We start from the raw sequence: 19,279 nt of genomic DNA, 5'->3' as shown, positions 1-19,279 counted from the left end.
TAGGTTCATTTCTGTGTTTTCAATTCTATTCCATTGTTCCTGAGGTCTGTTCTTGTGCCAATACCAAGCTGTTTTGATTACTGTGGCTTTATAGTAGAGTTTGAAAATTGGTATTGCTATTCCTCCAGCAGCGTTCTTTCTGTTAAGGATCGTTTTTGCTATTCGGGGTCTTTTATTGTTCCATATGAATTTTTAGATTGTGTCTTCTATTTCCTTGAAGAATGAGTTTGGAATTTTGATAGGTCTCGCATTGAATTTGTAGATAGCCTTGGGAAGTATTGCCATTTTCACGATGTTGATCTTTCCAATCCAGGAGTTATTTGTCACTTTCTAAGTTCTGTTTTGATTTCCATTTTCAGGTTTTTAAAGTTTTCATCATAGAGGTCCTTCACTTCTTTGCTTAAGTTAAGTCCTACGTATTTTATTTTTTGTGGGGCTATTCTGAATGGAGTTTTTTTTTCTGATTTTAGCCACACTTTTCTCATTGTTGGCATATAGAAAAGCCATTGATTTTGGAGGGTTAATTTTATACCCTCCTACTTTGCCAAAGTTTTGAATCACAATGAGTAATTTTGGAGTGGAGTCCATGGGATTCTTAAAATACAAGATCACCTCATCTGCAAGAGGCAGAGTTTTACTTCATTTTTCCCTATTTGGATCCACTTTATGTTTGCGTCTTGTCTTATTGCTGCAACTAAGCATTCTAATAGTAGATTGAAGAGTAGAGGAGAGAGTGAGTATCCTTGTCTCTTTCCTGAGTTTAGAGTAAATGGCTTCAGTTTTTCACAATTGAGTATAATACTGGCTGTAGGTTTGTCTTATACAGCCTTTATTGTATTGAGGAAAGTTCCATGGATTCCTAATTTTTCCAGAACCTTCATCATAAAGGGTGGTGGATCTTGTCAAATGTTTTTTCTGCATCTATTGAGATAAACATGTGGTTCTTATCCTTACCTTTGTTGATGTGGTGAATTATGTTTATTGATTTGTGTATATTGAACCAGCACTGCATCCCTGAAATGAATCCTGTTTGATTGTGCTGTATGATGTTTTTGGATGAATTGTTGAAGCTGATTTGCCAAAATTTTGTTGAGAAGTTTGGCATCAATGTTCATCAAAGATATGGGTCTATAGTTCTTTGTTTGATTAGTTCCTGCCGGGATTTGGAATGAGGGTTATTATAGCTTCATAGAATGAATTCGGTAGTTAACTTTCTCTTTAATTTCATTGAAGTGTTGAATGAGTATTCGTGTGAGTTCTGCTTTGAAGGCCTTGTAGAATTCCGCTGTAAAACAGCAGAAGGGAGTTCTCTGATTGCTGTTACTATTTCAATTCTTGATATGGGCCTGTTAAGATGGTTTAACTCGTCTTGGTTTAGTCTCTGCATGTCGATATTTGCTAGGAAAATGTCCATTTTTGGCAAGTTCTCAAACTTATAAGCATAAAGTTTTGAGAAATATTCCCTTACAATATTCTGAATCTTGGTTGTTTCGGTGGTGATGTTACCATTCTCATCTCTGAGTTTATTTATTTAGGTGTGTTCTCTTCTTTTTCTGATAAGATTTGCTAAGGGTCTGTCAATTTTGTTAATGTTTTTGAAGAACCAACTCTTTGTTTTGTTGATTCTTTCTATGATTTTTTTTGGATTCTAATTCATTTATTTCTGATTTAACTTTCTTTATTTCTTTCCATCTACTGGATTGGGTTTATCTTCCTGCTCTTTTTCAAGGAGGCTCAGCTGTCTCATTAAATTGTTGGTTTCAGCTCTCTCCAATTTGTTGATGTAGGAACTCAGAGCTATAAACTTGCCTCTGAGTACTGTCTTTGCTGTGTCCCAGAGAAGCTGGTAGTTTGTGTGCTCATTTTTGTTGAATATCATGAACAATTGAATTTTGTTTCTAATCCCTTCCATGACCCACTGGTGGTTCAACAGTGTGTTGTTCAGCCTCCATATGTTACAGGACTTTCTTTGGTGGATTTTGGTGTTGAGTTCTAATTATATTCCCTTGTGGTCTCAGAGAATGTCAGGTATAATTTCAATGTTTCTGAATTTGGACAAATTTGCTTTGTGACCTAAAATGTGCTCTATTTTGGAAAATGTTCCATGTGCTGCTGAGAAAAACGTGTATTCTGATGCTGCTAGGTGAAATATTCCGTAGATGTCTGTTAAATCTAGTTGATCTATGCAGCTGTTTAGGTCTGCGGTTTCTATGTTGAGTTTTGCTGAGTTGATCTATCTAGTGGCGATAATGGAGTGTTACAGTCCCCAACAATTAATGTCTTTAGATCTATATGAGATTTGAGAGAAAGGAGTGTTTCTCGGATAAATTTGGGTGTTCCGTTGTTTGGCGAATAACTATTTACAATTGTACTATCCTCCTGAAGGAGAGATCCCTTCATTAGTATGTAGCGACCTTCTTTATCTCTTCTAACTAATTTTAATTTGAAGTCTATTTTATCTGATATTAGTATCGCAACTCCTGCCTGTTTATGGGGACCGTTTGCTTTGTAGATTTTGTTCCAGCCTTTCAAAGTCAAAATGTGTTTGTTTTTATGGTCCTTGCCCAATTTCTATACAAGACTGCCCAACACCTTGCTACCTTGTTATCATCTCCACTGGGTGAGAAGCACATGTGAAGGCTACTCTGATCTAATTCACTTAGTAAAGAAAGGCATATGCAACGTGAGTAATTTTCTACATTCTGGAGTTGGAAAGTTAAGTTATAAATGATTCTTGATTTCTAGATCCGTTGCTGTTGGTGAGAAGACAAACATACTCATGAAATATTTTTATTTATTATTAGTATGATCAATGAATTAATTCAGATCAGGCATGAAGAAGCACCAAGCTCTTCTCCATGAGTGGTACAGGGCTGACGCTGGATGTGATGGAAAAAGATGGGGTCAGCTGAAACAAAGAGGCTACCCCTCTTGATCTTTGCACTGTGTAGTCAGTATGTCTGAAAGAAGACCCCTGTCTCTGCCAGGTGCTTGTGGCTCATGCTTATAATCCACGTTATTCATAAGGCAAACATCTGAGGAATGAGGTTCAAAGCCAGCCTGTGTAGGGAAGTTCATGAGACTCATCACTAATTAGGAGCCCAAATATCTGGAAGTGAAACTGTGGCCTAAGTTCTGCTCTTGACTAAAAATCAAACAAACAAGAAAAAATAAACAAACAGAAAAACTGACTGAGCCAGTCCCTGAGATCAAGCCCAAGACCAGCACAAAAGATGGAGAAGGAAGAGCAGCCCTCTTCCATACTAGAATCCGCACTCGGCACCCCCATAGAGAGTTCTCAGAGGGCTGGAGCTGACTCCTCTAGCTAAGTGTCAAAGAGCAGAAATGGAGAAAATGAGCATTTCTGGTGAAAGGAGCACTGGTGCAACAGCAAGCTGGGGCAAAAGGGAAAGGCTCCAGCTTGGCATTGTCAATTGCACAGCAGTTATCCCAGGCGTTTTTATGTCTGAGGCCTCTGGACATCTCTAAGGCAGAATATCTCTATTTTAGATGATAAAAAATACTGTGATACTTCATCAGCTGAAACCTTTAAAATGGAGATATTTGATAACTATTTTCCTATACACAAAGATGGTATCTACTGCTCATTTAAAAACAAATCCAAGGAAAGAAATATAATTGCAATGGGAGAGTGCTTGCCTTACATGCATGATGTCCTGGGTTCCATCTAAAGCACTGGAGAAAAAAATGAGAAAACATGGAAAAACCGCTCAGAGTTATCAGTGCATAAAAAGAGCATGTCTGTGCAATGGAGGCAAAGTCTCTCTCCCAGAGAAGTTGTCTTTTACTTTGGCCTTGAGCCGTCCTCTGTGCAGGCTCCTTGACATCATATCATGGCCCATCGCCCCTGGAACAATAAACACTGTGATGAGGTGACTATACCCCAGAGGTAGGTACCAAAATTATAACCTACTCAGAAGGACTAAAGAATGCATAAAGATCTTGGGTTGGCTTTGTGGAGCTTCGGACTAGGCCTGGGGAGTGATATGACCTGCAGACTGTCCAATGGTCTTGAGAGACATATAGTTCATTCCTAAAGACACCTCATTAATACTTACATAACCCACATCAACTAGTGCCTTCCCTCCCATGGGCCTGTCCTGTCTAGCAAGGGTTCTGATGGTCTTTTCCTTCAATAAAGTTATGCTGTCTTACCTCTTCCTTTTTGCTGTAGACTCTTTCCTCAAACAAAGGAGACAAAGGACCTGATCCAGGTGTTACATTTTATTTTTCTTGTCAGTCGAAAGGCTTGAACTCAGGACCTAGATACTGTCCCTCGTGGCTAGTGCTTTTCCACTTTGAGCCACAGGACCACTTCCGGTTTTCTGGTGGTTAATTGGAGATAAGTCTCAAACTTTTGTACCTGGGCTGGATTGAAACTCTGAAGTTCAGACCTCAGCTCCTAAATAGCTAGGATTACAGGTGTGTGAGCCACCAGTGCTGGACAAATGGTTGTGTGTGTGTGTGTGTGTGTGTGTGTGTGTGTGTGTGTGTGTGTGTGTGTGTGTTGGTCCTAAGGCTTAAATTAATGCCTAAACCTTGACTTGGATTTTTTTTTTTTTTTTTTTTTGCTGAAGATTAGTGCTCTACCACTTCAGTCATAGCTCTACTTCGGGATTTTTGGTGGTTAATTAGGGATAAGAATCTCACTGAATTTTCTTGCCTGGACTGGCCTTGAACTTAGATCCTCAGATCTTAGTCTGCTGAGTATCAAGAAATACCAGCTAGAGCCACCACCACCACAGCTGAGTATTGTATTTTATTCCATTCTCTGCTAACTCATGATAAAGAGGCTCTTTCCTAAATTCCCATAGATTTTAGAGTGCTGTGTGGAACACCAGCTATGCACAAGTAATGAAAGCTGAAAATCTCAATGGGAAAATGGTGCCCTTCTATGGATATTCTGCATCATTCACTATAGTACTGAGCAGTCCCATATGCAGACACTATACATCCCATCACCATGGCACTGAGCAGTCTTGTGAACAGAGCCATAGACATTGGATCAATATGGCCCTGAGCAGTCCTGTGTGTAGACCCCAAAGATATCAAATAACCATGACCTTGATAGTTAAGCATGTGATCCCTACATTAGGATAAAAACCCAACAGTAAAGACTTTCATAGGGGAGGCTGGATGTGAGGGAAGTGTTTATTAGAGGAAAGTGGCTGCTAACAGATCTGAAGTGGGTGGGTGACATGGTGGAGTAGGGTCTTGGAAAGCCTCTACTGGGAGGTATGTGTCCATGGTGTCTTCAAGGAACAGATGTGTCAGTGTTAGGGAAGAAATGACTAAAAGAAGGATTCAGCTTGTTTCCCCTGTGGTCTATGGAATTCATTTGCTAGGAACAATCAGGATATAATCTGTGTATGAGAAACAAAGGTTTCACCTATCATCTACTCAATGCATGGGGATCAGACTCTGGTCCAGGGAAACCTTGTTCTGAGTGGCTGACATCACTAAGTCACACATCTGTGAGTACCCATCATGTTTGCAGACTCAACACCTAGGTATACCATATGTGATTGAAACAAACGCATTCCCAGTGTGTCGCTTGGGCACTGATGATACTCTAGCACAGGTTTGGTGGCAACACAAAAAAGGCTCAAGATAAAAGCATTCAGGATCCACCAGCTTTGGTGCCCAGGAAGTAGAAAAAAAGGTCTGTTTTGAAGCAGGCCATCATGTTGATACTGAAAACCTAATAACTGAATCACATCTTTTGTCTCTATGATCTCAAAGAATGAGTTCATGGATACAGAGGGAAGAATAAAACAGCAATGATTTATTGAAGAAGAGAATATCAAATGTCTTGCTAGACAGGAGGGTTCCTAAGGGAAGGTACTTACTGGGATGCTTTGTACAGGGTTTTATTGTCTGTAGGAGAGAGCTATGTGACTCTCAAGGTCATAGGACAGTCTGTGGCCATATCCCTCCCAGACCCAATCAGAGATGTCACACAGCCTGTATGAGATATCTGCATCCTTTAGCCCTTTTAATAGATGTCTGGTCCAGCAGACACCTGTGAGGCTCAATCAGGTCACTGTTCACATGGAAGTCTACTAGTGGCTCAATTTATAGAGCTTCTCTTTGAGCTTTGTGTTGTGTGTTGTGTGTGTGTGTGTGTGTGTGTGTGTGTGTGTGTGTGTGTGTGTGTGTGTGTGTGTGTGTGTGTGTGTATGTGTGTGTGTGTGGTTAATTGGAAATAAGAGTTCCAAGAACTTTCCTTCCCTTCTGGGCTAACACTGAACCATGATCCTCAGATCTCAGCCTCATGATTAGCTAGGATTACAGATGTGATCCATAAACAAAGGGCTGAAAAAGTAGTCTTTTAATAAATTCATTTAAAGGAAGTATGAAAACAGCACCATTACTTAAAATTCAATCACCCCTCAGTATCCTCATGGAATGGGCTCGAGGACCCCCACCAATAACAACATCTTCACACACTCAAGTTCTTTATATAAAATAGTATTTGTATAGAACCTACAAATAATCTGCCACACACATTCAAGTGTCTCTACATGACATCATGCTTATTAACAGGTACATGCTATGTAGCCAGTGGTTTTACTATAGAGTACAGTACAAGTATATGAGAAGAAAATAGTGTATAATTATTTCCCTTGAGAAGCCACATTTGGCGGAATGTACAGTGTTGGCATGTGCAGAGACAATAGCAGGTGAATTAAAGGTGAACCTGAAGATGAAAACTGGCAGGAATGGAGACGAGAAATATGCGAGGAGGTGGAGAAGGAATGGGTTAAGGCCTGAGGCATTTGGAACTTGCGGACTGGAGAAGAGGAGCCAGTGGCCCAATTAACAGTACTGGGGAAGGAAAAGGGATGAAGAGGAAGGATTAGTTCACATATATTTGTTCTTATCCTGTCAAGATTTATTTAGCTTCCTTCAGAATTGAAGTTCTAAGAGAATTATCAGAATTCTCAAGTCCATTCCTTACTAAGTCAGAATGGATTTCATCTCACAAGATGGTAATCACAAAAATATTCAACATCTCCATGGAAGTTTTAAAGGGTAATATCAATCAATGACTTGAATTACCTTGACAAGGAAGACACCTGTAAGGGTTTATGGGAGAGTAACTTTAAAAACTCCAACAATGACAACTGGCTCTTAACAGCCCAACACTCATCATGAAGCAAGGAGCTCTTCCTTCAATGTTGTCTTTTCCATTTTTTGTGAAGCAAGATTACCATATTGTTCCTCTGTAATTTAAGAGACAGTGTCGAGAAAGAGAATGGATAAGTTTGAATCGCCTCTTGATGACAAGAAAGCTGAAGCAATTTGATTGTCTCATGACTGTCTCATTGACCAAGGGGCAAAAAGGGTAGTCACAGTTGAGTGGCATTTTCCATCCACACTCCAAATGCATTTCTACTTTCTTCTGCCTGTTCTGAATCCACATAAGCTAGCTTATATTGACAGCATCAGTAAAGACTGACTAGCCCAGGAGGATTGGCAAGGATGGGATGGTGTGCAAAAGGCGGAAGTGACCAGGAGGCCTGAAAAGAAGGGAGGGCTGAAGTGAGAGAACCACTGCTAATCCCTCTTCAAAAAATCCTTCAATGGCTGAACCAATCTTTTCTGTTTCTATGTCTCAAATGCTATAATTTCTGTAATAAATGCTGAGAGTCACTTAAAATCATAAGCTCTGCCCCTAAGTTTCTTGTCAATTATAAGCCTACGTCAACTCTTGTCCCCACAGGCAAAAAATATGTTCCTCGGGCCATCATGGTGGACCTAGAGCCTGGAACCTTAGACTCAGTGAGATCAGGACCATTTGGCCAGAGCTTCAGGCCAGACAACTTCATATTTGGTATGTCATCATGGTCTATGGGTCCTAACATCCAGGCACTCCAGTGCTGGGCTGAGCCTTTATACACCTAGATATTGTCCTCAGCTAACCCACCTATTCCAGTCCACTGGAGTCATGCACCTGGCCACTCAGACTGCTCAGATCAGTGCCACTCTGCAAGCACTCTATGACAAAGTAGCCTCTAAAGAGTCCTATTGTCTTCACAATACAAATGTCACAGTAAATATTCTTGGAGTGTGTGTCTCATCATGTCTGGTAGGCCAGAGCGGGGCAGCCAATAACTGGGCCAAGGGCTACTACACAGAGGAAGCCGAGCTGGTGGAGCCGGTACTGGATGTGGTGAGGCGGAAGTCAGAAAGGTGTGAATGTCTACAGGGTTTCTAGCTGGCCCACTCCTTGGGAGCTGGCACCAGGTCAAGTATGGGCACCCTGATTCTCAACAATATTCAAGAAGGGTACCCAAACTGCATCATGAACACCTTCAGTGTCATGCCCTCCCTGAAGGTGTCAAACACAGTGCTGGAGCCCTACAACACGATCTTCTCTGTCCACCAGCTGGTGGAAAATGCAGATGAAACTTTCTGCATCGACAACGAGGTCCTGTACAACATCTGCTTCTGTAACTTGAAGCTGCCCATGCTCAACTATGGCGACCTGAACCACCTGGTGTCAGCCACCAACAGCTGGGTTACCACCTGCCTGTGCTTCCCTGGCCAGCTGAATGCAGACCTGCACAAGCTGGCCTTGAATCTGATGCTCTTTCCTGCCTGCACTTCTTCATGCCTGGCTTTGTGCCCCTGACCAGCCGTGCCAGCCAGCAGTACCATGCTCTCAGTGGCAGAGCTTCACCCAGCAGATATTTGACGCTAAGAACTTGATGGTCACCTGTGATCTCCGCCATGGCTGCTACCTGACAGCGGCTGCCATCTTCCGAGGCTGCATGTCCATGAAGAGGTGGATGAGCAGATGCTCAACGTGCAGAACAAGAACAGCAGCTACATTGGAGACTGTATCCCCAACAATGTGAAGACGGCGGTGTATGACATCGCCCCTTCCCTCCGCCCCTCCACATGGACTCACGATGTCGGCCACCTTCATCGGCAACAACATGGCCATCTAGGATCCCTTCAAGTGAATCTCAGAGCAGTTCAGTGCCATGTTCCAGTGCAATGCATTCTTGCACTGGTACATAGGTAAGGGCATAGATGAAATGGAGTTCACTGAAGCTGAGAGCAATATCAATGACCTGGTGTCCGAGTACCAGCAGTGCCAAGATGCTACTGCTGATGAACAGGGGGAATTTGAAGAAGACTTGGTGGAGAAACTAGTTTAAGACTTCCCATTGCTAGCAGTGCAACAGGAGTGTCAGAGCCTGCCTACTTCTCAAATTAATGGTGCTTTCCTGAGCTCCTGTTGTCCTGCAGTGGGATTCTTGCTGTATATCATTATGCACAGCCTTTCCTGTCAGGAACTCACTGGTGGTGAATGTAAAAATACAGATTACTTTTAAATATGATTGTATGAAAGCCTTATTTATATAAATAAAGAAGTATACATTTTATACTCTTAGTCCTTATTCTTCTTAAGAATCCCTTTTATTCTTTCAATGTATTTGAAATATAAAGTTGGCCAGCAGGATTTAATCTTAGCAATATAGGACTGGTGCTCAAGAGGAGTTTCAAATTCATGGTGTTCCTGCTATTTTGAAGAGGAGGATGACAAACGCCAATATTTTTTTATTTTCCCTGGCCCAGTTTTAAAGTTAGCAATCTCTCAATAGCATGCCAGTAGCAAAAAAGCAGGTTGAAGAGAAAGAAAACCAAATCTAGATGTTACAATTTTCCTAGTACCAATTTGATGTTTGGAGTACTGAAAGGATTGACGTTCAAGGCTTGTCTGGGCACTGAGGTAGCAGGGCCTCTTCCTCCTTTATTCTGACACAGGACTGGCTATACCTGCCACCCATTACACATTCCTCTTTGGGAATGGAACCACAAAAGGCAGTTATGAATACTGGCCATTACAGATCAACTTCTCCTTCACACAATGGTAGGTTCTTGTCTCATGCCCCATCAGAGGGATTGCAGTCACATTCCCCAGAAACAGTAGCAGGAACCCCGATCCCTGTGCTTACAGTTCAGTTTACAGTGAAGCAGAACTCACAGGATGAGTGCAAGATCTTGGTTGCCAGGGTAGTTTCTCAAGGCATCTGGCAACATTAAAGACAGAAGTGAGTCTAGCTGTTTGAGGGAGTGAAAAGCTGACCAGCCCCACAGTGTATGAAGAACTGCTTGATTCTCTCCTTCCAAGTGAAGGAGAGAAGGGGAGACATGGCCCAATGACCCATTCTCATACTCACTTTTCCGTCATTCAAAGCTATCTGAGGCCCACGGGGAGTTGTAAGGACAAAAGGGATGCATGGAGCTAGCCTGTTGGGTATGGTTACTTTACATGAGTAAGATAGAAATCTCAATAGCTTAGAACCTACAATGGCCAGGAAGAGGTCGAACACTTCTGTTTTCACTGGAGGCCAAATCAGTCAAGGGTTCTTTTTGCCAGAATCTTTCACTCCTCTTGCAGTGAGGCTTCAGGTAGGTTGTCTGTGCCAGGCATTCCTCCATGGCCACCAATAACCGGTAATCCCCTTTTTATTCAGAAACAGGACCTATGGGCATCCAGCAACTTTTAGAAAGCTCTAAGAAAAAGATACTACTGGGTGAGGTGCAAGTTCCTTGCTGCTAGTAAAGTTGGGAAATAGTAAGTTCCCTAATCTTTCCTCTACCAGGCCTGAGGTTGGAGTAGGGTGGAGATGAGTGGGGTATAGATCTTTAAGCCAAGCTGATCTCACTCATTAGAAAGTAAACTTCCCCAGGGGGTGATCTGTGACTAGAAGCAGGATGTTTTCTGTCCTTGCCCCAAGGCATATCAAAGTGCAAATAGCTTCCAATGTGGGAGTCCTAGGGAGTAGGTGTTGGCCAGCAAATTGACATTCCTGGGTCTCTAGTCCTGGAACTGATCAGGTTGGATGATCCCCAAATCCAATAAGGCTGCTGGGTCAGAACTGAAGGCAGGTCTGGCCAAGGCACTCTCACTCCTCAGTGGGTTAAGGACTGAGGCCAAGCTGTGATGGAGGCCCCACCTAGCATATCTACCAGTATTTGACTAAGAATATTTTTGTTTTCTCTTAAATACTTATTTATGAGCCTTTTCTGGTGGCTTTGGATTATTACTTTACACTCTTGATGAAGTAGTTCTTGTTTCACAATTAATGACTCTTGCCTCACCCCTCAGAAAACTCTTGTTGATAATTTTATCAGTAGATACCATATATTTCTCAGGCATGGTTTTGTTTCCTCCTAGCCAGAGCTATGCACTAATTGCCACACAAGCCAACATTGAGGTGACTCCTATAGACAGGGTGATTATTTTGTCCAAATGCTAAGTGCAGCATCTCACTTATTCTCATGTACCTTGGTAACTGTATCAAATACTTAATAGAGTCCTTGACTAGTATGATAACCAAAGCTCTGGGTGAAGATGCAACTCAATGGTAGAGTACATCCCTGGCATGCACAAGACTCTCTGTACAGTCCCCAGCACCAAAAGGAGGAAAGGTAACAAATGTTAGAAAAGTGGGGTTGAAATTAGGAAAGCAACTCCATTTGTAATAGCCCCACAAAAAATAAAATACCTAGGAATTAACTTAACCAAAGAAGTGAAGGACCTCTATGATGAAAACTTTAAAAACGAAAAATGAAATGAAAACAGAACTTAGAAAATGGGAAAAACTCCCATGCTCCTGGATTGGAAAGATTAACATCGTGAAAAGGGCAATACTTCCCAAGGCTATTTACAAATTCAATGTGATACTTATCAACATTCCAACCTCATTCTTCAGGGAATTAGAAGAGGCAATCCAAAAATTCATATGAAACAATAAAAGACCCCGAATAGCAAAAACGCTCCTCAATGGAAAGAACACTGCTGAAGGAATATCAAACCAAATTTCAAACTCTACTATAAAGCCATAGTAATCAAAACAGCTTGGTATTGGCACAAGAACAGACCTCAGGACCAATGGAATTGAATTGAAAACCCAGAAATGAACCTACAGACCTATAGCCATCGAATCTTCGATAAGGGATCTAAAAAAATAGAATAGAAGAAAGACAGCCTCTTCAGTAAATGGTGCTGGCAAAACTGGTTAACTACTTGTAGAAAACTAAAGCTAGATCGTTATCTATCACCCTGCACCAGAATCCACTCCAAACTGATCAAAGACCTCGGAGTCAAAGCAGACACTCTGAAAACATTACAGGATGGAATAGGAGAAACCCTAGGTCTCCTTGGCTCAGGCCGAAATTTTCTGAATAGAGACCCAGAAACACAAGAATTCAAAGAAATGTTGGACAAATGGGATTGCATTAAGTTGCAGAGCTTCTGCCTGGCAAAGGACATAGCTAGCAAGATCAATAGAAAGCCCACGGATTGGGAGAAGATCTTCAGTAGTCATACAAAGGACAAGGGTCTCATATCTAAAATATACTTGGAACTCAAAAAATTAAATCCCCCAACAACAAATCCTCAAAGAAACAATTGCCCGATAAATAAGTGGACTAAAGACTTAAAGACAAACTTCTTTGAAGAAGAAAGAAGGATGGCCAATAGACACATGAAGAAATGCTCAACCTCCCTAGCCATAAAAGAAATGCAAATAAAAACAACATTGAGATACCACCTCACACCAGTTAGAATGGCAAAAATCAAGAACTCTAATAACAACAGTTGCTGGAGGGGATGTGGACAGAAGGGAACCTTACTGAATTGTTGGTGGGAGTGTAAACTTGTTCAACCACTTTGGAAAGTAGTATGGAGGTTCCTGAAAAGACTCCATATAGAGCTCCCCTCTGACTCAGCAATCCCACTTTTGGGCATTTACCCAAATGTTTACAAACAAGACCACACTATAGCTACCAGCACAACTATGTTTATTGCAGCATTATTTACCATAGCTAAGATATGGAACCAACCCAGATGCCCCTCAGTAGATGAATGGATCAAGAAAATGTGGTATATACACAATGGAATTCTATGACTCCATCAGAAAGAATGACATTGCCCCATCTGTTAGGAAATGGAAAGACTCAGAAAAATTATATTAAGTGAAGTATGCCAAGCCCAAAGAAACATAGGTCCCATGATTTCCCTTATTTGCAATATCTAGTATATGTATGAGTCAAGCAAAAAAGGTCAGATAAGGTGATGTTAGGAAAATGAACCCTAAGATATGTATTTTATATGTTTTTTTCTTTCATGCATTTGTTTCTAACGCAATTAAAAGATTATTTCTTTGTTGCTTTGTATGTCCCTCCCCCACAGTATAACCCCTGCTTTCACTATATTTGATGTCGGTATAATTTGTGGAGGGGAAGGGGATAAACAAGTAGTTCAAATAAGGATACAGGTGGACCTGTTGTAACAATGGGAAGTACAAGTTGTCATGTCAAAAACGAACTTTACAACTTGTGGGGGGGGGGGATTGGGTGGGTGGGAGCAGGGAGGATGGGAAAGGATGAGAAGGGTAAACAAAGGAGGAGGCTACAATTCTTGATAAGAAATGTACTCACTGAGAGTTCCGGGAAGATGGCGGAGGAGAAGCTGGAATCTGAACAAGCTCTTGCATAGAAAACAGTTTCAGAGTTCCAGTGAACAGTCCCAAGCCAGATAATCACACCATGTGTGCCATCACAGGACAGAGAGTTAGTCAAGAGAGGGGAAGCCAAGCAGACACATCTGAACAGCTGCAGCTGCGGCGGAAGGGTCACAGCGGCGACCACCGCCGCGGAGGCATACCTGAGACGCAGTCCGGGACGAAGGAGCCAGACGCAGAGGACGAGCGGATTCTACTCAACACCAGCAAGAACCGACAAGGAACGGACAACTTCATCCTGCACTTTGCAGACCAGAGACGACCCGGGATCCAAGACTCCGTGTGAGTAGAAGCCCCGCTTCCTCACTCCTTCTCTGGGAGCAGAGGAGGGAAGGCCACCCCTCCCCCCCCCAGCACCGGTGATCTCCATCTTGGATACCGACAAAGCTCGGAGGAGCGGCTAGCTCCAGCTCAGGCCTTGGAATAAAACGAGTCATTTAGCAGGTCACAAGAACTTAACAGCGAAGTGACCTCACAGACTCAGTTCCATCCAGGGAAAAGTCACCCATCTCAGGCGTCAGCCATCGGAGTGGCTCTCCTCACTGGGTAACCAGAGCCAGAGGCTGCCCCTCCCTCTAGCAGCCACCACAATCAATTGAAAAACAGAAACCCTGAGAATGGCTCCAGGCTGGGTGCTGTGAGTTTTTTTTTCACAAAATAGCCCCAGGGAAAAGCTACTGTTCGTTGAAAGGCCTCAACTCTACCCAGAACCTAGCCTCATCACGGCATCCCCCTCTTTTGTGATTCTCAAAGCAGACCACCCTCCCAGTAAACTAACCTGGGAGGGGGATCTCAAAAACTTGGGTAAAGCAGAGCATTTTTCTGCCTGTTCCAACAAACTGACTTAAGAAACCAATCAAGCCACAGGACCTCAAGCTGACCAGAGACTCCAACCAGACTCTGGTTACAGACAAAAGGGAGATACAGGACTCTTCCCACCCCTCCCAAAAAAAAAAAAAAAATCAAAGAACTTTTTTTTTCTTCTTCTTTTCTTCTTTTTTTCTTTTTCTTGTTTTGTTTTTTTTTCGATTTTTGTTACCTTATATATATATATATATAAATTTTTTTTTTGCTTTTCTAAAACTTTTATTAATCTTTAATTTTTGCCTCTTCTGAAAAAATAATTGTTTTCCATTAACTTTTTTTTTTCTCCTCTTATAATTTTTATTTTAGGAATACGTGAATGTTTGTTTTCTTTTCTTTTCTTGTCTTCTTTCTCTTTTTCTTTCATTCTTAATTATCTTTTTGTTTTTTTTTTCTAGCTCTACTGAACTTCTGATCTTTTCTTCTCACTTTCCTATCCTTTCCATCTTTTCCTCTTTGTTCATCTTTATGTGACTTAACTCTTGTCCTGCACATCCTCAGATAAACCCGTAGTTAACCAGTAGACCCTACCCCCCATTGTGTACACACTTAATCCACAAACTTATTACTCAATTCAAAACCTCTGAGACTTAAATTCATTAATAGCAGTACTACCTCTTTATACCTATATAATATTTTAAGCATTTTTTTAAAGTTTTTCTCATCTCCTCTATGTCCCTCCCTTTCTCTCAACATATTCATATTCCTCTATAAATAGATGGTCTTTTAATCTCTAAAATAACATTAATTTTTACGTTTCTATTTTTTTTCTGGTCTCTTTTCATTCCCCTTTCCCTTTCTTCTTTTTCTCTCTCTCTCTCTACTTACATCCTACCCAACCTATTTCCTGCATTGTGATTAGGACATAGTTAACCCTCCCTGTGCCTCCCCACACCAATCTATTCCTATTTTTTACCCACATCTCTCCCTAACCCTAATAATTTCTGGTTTTCCAAATTCTTCTCTGCAGTTCGAAGTCCTTTAACATATAGTTGTTTGATGTCGAATAGATGTATCTGTTGAACTAGATTGTATCTGTAGACTATTGTCTGTACAAATGCAAACTTTGGTTGATGGTTGCCTTAAGATAGTGTTCTAGCACAAAACTGGTGCTATGTTCATCTCAAATGGGCAGAGTAAGCCGGAAAAACACAAGAAAAATGGCAAATTCAGGTATCTCAATTCCCAATCCTGATAATCAGGGGTTAGAACAGATAATGAATAATCCAGAGGAGAGTTCCCAAACAGCTCTACAAACACTGCTGGCAAACATGATAAATGAAAAGTTTGACAACGTACAAAGGACTCTGTATGAGCGTGATAGGGAGAGAGAGGAGGCATCCCAGAAGTTTATACAGGAATATCATAAGCGTGAGGAAGCTACTCAAAAACTGATACAGGATTTGCGTGAACAACTTGAGAATACTCAAAGAGAAAGAGAGGAATGGCGTGAGCAGGCTGAGAACACTCAAAGAGATCTGCAGGAATCCCACGAACGGGAGGAAGCTAATCAAAGAGTAATACAGGAATTGAGAGACCAGGTAGAGAACACACAAAGATCACTAAAGGCATTCATGGAATCCATTAACAAAGAGCTGAAGGAAGTCAGGGAGACCACAAAGGGAATGCTGAATGGAACCCAACAGAAGGAATGGGAGCCCAAAGAAACCATAACCAATCAACTAAGTGATTTGAGGACAAACACTGAACACCAAATTAAGGAAGTAAAGAAATTCATACAAAACCTAAAACAGAGCTTCAACAAAGAACTTGAAGCCATCAAAGCTGACCAACTAGAAGGAAAAGAGATAAAAAACAAAGTAGAGAGTCTTGACAGCAGGTTAGACCATGCAGAAGATCGAATCTCAGGGATTGAAGACAGCCTAGATATTATAGAGAAAGAACATACAACCATCCAAGACAAGTCCAAGAAATATGATAGATCTATCCAACACCTGGAAGACACCATCAGAAGGCCTAATCTAAGGATAATGGGTGTAGAGGAACACCTAGAAACAGAAGTTAATGGTCTAGGAAATCTGTTTAACAGGATCCTAGCAGAGAACTTCCCAAACATGCAAAAAGATAGGCCTGTCCAGATACAAGAAGCCTTTAGAACCCCAAATAGACCAGACCAGAATAGGACATCCCACCGTCACATTATAATCCACACAGGATCAACTCAGAACAAGGAAAAGATCCTTAAAGCTGTCAGAGAGAAAAGGGTAATCACTTATAAAGGGAAACCAATTAGAATCACCTCAGATTTCTCAGCAGAGACAATCAAAGCAAGAAGAGCCTGGAATGATGTATGCCATGCCCTAAAAACAAACAACTATCAACCAAGAATACTGTACCCAGCTAAACTCTCCTTCATAACTGAAGGCCAAATAAAAACCTTCCATAGCAAAGAAAAATTGAAACAATACATCTCCACCAAACCAGCCCTACAAAAGATTCTTAAAGATGTCCTACACATAGAAAACCAACAAGACCGCAATAAAGGCCAAGAAACTGCACCCAAACTGAGAATCCAAGAACCATAGGAAGAACCCAGTTTTCGCATCCCCCAAGAAGGTAGATAACATGGCAGGAACTCCCAAATACCTCTCAGTCCTATCTCTTAATGTTAACGGACTGAACTCTCCAATTAAGCGACATAGACTGTCTAGTTGGATTAAAAAACAAGACCCTTCTATCTGCTGCCTGCAGGAGTCACATCTTGCCCGTAAAAACAAATACATTTTCAATGTTAAAGGCTGGAACAAAATCTACCAAGCAAACGGACCGCATAAACTGGCGGGAGTTGCAATCCTAATATCAGATTAAATAGACTTCAAATTAAAATTCGTGAGAAGAGATAAAGAAGGTCGCTACATACTAATTAAAGCATCTCTCCTTCAGGAGGATATTACAATTCTAAATATCTATTCGCCAAACAATGGAGCACCCAAATTTATCAAAGAAACACTACTTTCCCTCAAATCCCATATAGATCCAAAGACATTAATCGTTGGGGATTTTAACACACCACTCTCCCCACTAGATAGATCAACTTGGCAAAAACTCAACAGAGAAACCGCAGATCTAAACAGCTGCATAGATCAACTAGACTTGACAGACATTTACCGAACATTTCACCCAGCAGCATCAGAATACACGTTTTTCTCAGCAGCACATGGAACGTTTTCTAAAATAGACCACATTGTAGGCCACAAAGCAAACTTGTCTAAATTCAGAAACATTGAAGTTATACCTTGCATTCTCTCTGACCACAAGGGAATAAAGTTAAAACTCAACACCAAAAGCCACCAAAGAAAGTCCGGTATCACATGGAGGCTGAACAACACACTGATGAATCAAGAGTGGGTCATGGAAGAGATTAGAAAGGAAATTCAAATGTTCATGCTATTCAACAAAAATGAACACACAAAATACCAGCTCCTCTGGGACACAGCAAAGGCAGTACTCAGAGGCAAGTTTATAGCTCTGAGCTCCTACATCAACAAATTGGAGAGATCTGAAACTAACAATTTAATGACACATCTAAACCTCCTTGAAAAAGAGCAGCAAGATAAACCCCAATCCAGTAAACGGAAAGAAATAATCAAAATTAAATCAGAATTAAATGAATTAGAATCCAAAAAAACTATAGAAAGAGTCAACAAAACAAAGAGTTGGTTCTTCGAAAAACTTAACAAAATTGACAGACCCTTAGCAAATCTTATCAGAAAAAGAAGAGAACACACCCAAATTAATAAACTCAGAGATGAGAATGGAAACATCACCACGGAAACAAGCAAGATTCAGAACATTATAAGGGAATACTTCTCAAAACTTTATGCTAATAAGTTTGAGAACTTGACAGAAATGGACCTCTTCCTAGCAAATATTGACATGCCAAAACTAAACCAAGATGAGTTAAACTATCTTAACAGGCCCATATCAAGCATTGAAATAGAAACAGTAATAAGAGACCTCCCAGCTAAGAAAAGTCCAGGACCAGATGGTTTCACAGCGGAATTTTACAAGGCCTTCAAAGCAGAGCTCACACCAATTCTCCTCCAACTCTTCAATGAAATTGAAAGAGAAAGCTCACTACTGAACACATTCTATGAAGCCATCATAACCCTCATCCCAAAACCAGGCAGGGACTCATCAAAGAAAGAGAACTATAGACCCATTTCTTTGATGAACATTGATGCAAAACTTCTCAACAAAATTTTGGCCAACCGACTTCAACAATTCATCCAAAAAATCATACACCACGATCAAACAGGATTCATTTCAGGGATGCAAAGCTGGTTCAATATATGCAAATCAATTAATATTATTCATCACATCAACAGGAGCAAGAATAAGAACCACATGGTTATCTCAATAGATGCATAAAAAGCATTCGACAAGATCCAACACCCCTTTATGATGAAGGTTTTGGAAAAATTAGGAATCCATGGAACATTCCTCAATACAATAAAGGCTGTATATGACAAACCTACAGCCAGCATTATACTCAATGGTGAAAAACTAAAGCCATTTCCTCTTAACTCAGGAACAAGACAAGGATGCCCACTCTCTCCACTTCTCTTCAATCTAGTATTAGAATGCCTAGCTACAGCAATAAGACAAGATGCAGACATAAAGGGGATCCAAATAGGGAAAGAAGAAATAAAACTCTCCCTCTTTGCAGATGACATGATCTTGTATTTAAAGAATCCCATAGACTCCACTCCCAAATTACTCAAGCTGATTCAAAACTTTGGCAAAGTAGCAGGTTATAAAATTAACCCCCAAAATCAATGGCTTTTCTGTATGCCAACAATGAGAAAAGTGTGGCTGAAGTTAAG

At 41.0% G+C, this 19,279-nt stretch overlaps 1 pseudogene; it reads left to right on the top strand.

Annotated features, from left to right (window-relative positions):
- The window catches only part of LOC122118058, a 45,718-nt pseudogene extending 26,725 nt beyond the window's left edge, over nucleotides 1-18,993 (top strand).
- Nucleotides 18,994-19,279: the final 286 nt, after the last annotated feature.

This window comes from Dipodomys spectabilis, unplaced genomic scaffold, assembly GCF_019054845.1.
Source record: "Dipodomys spectabilis isolate Male_0828 unplaced genomic scaffold, ASM1905484v1 ptg000147l, whole genome shotgun sequence".
NCBI lineage: Eukaryota > Metazoa > Chordata > Mammalia > Rodentia > Heteromyidae > Dipodomys > Dipodomys spectabilis.
Note: the sequence above shows the minus strand (reverse complement) of the source record. Positions and strands in the feature narration are given on the sequence as shown.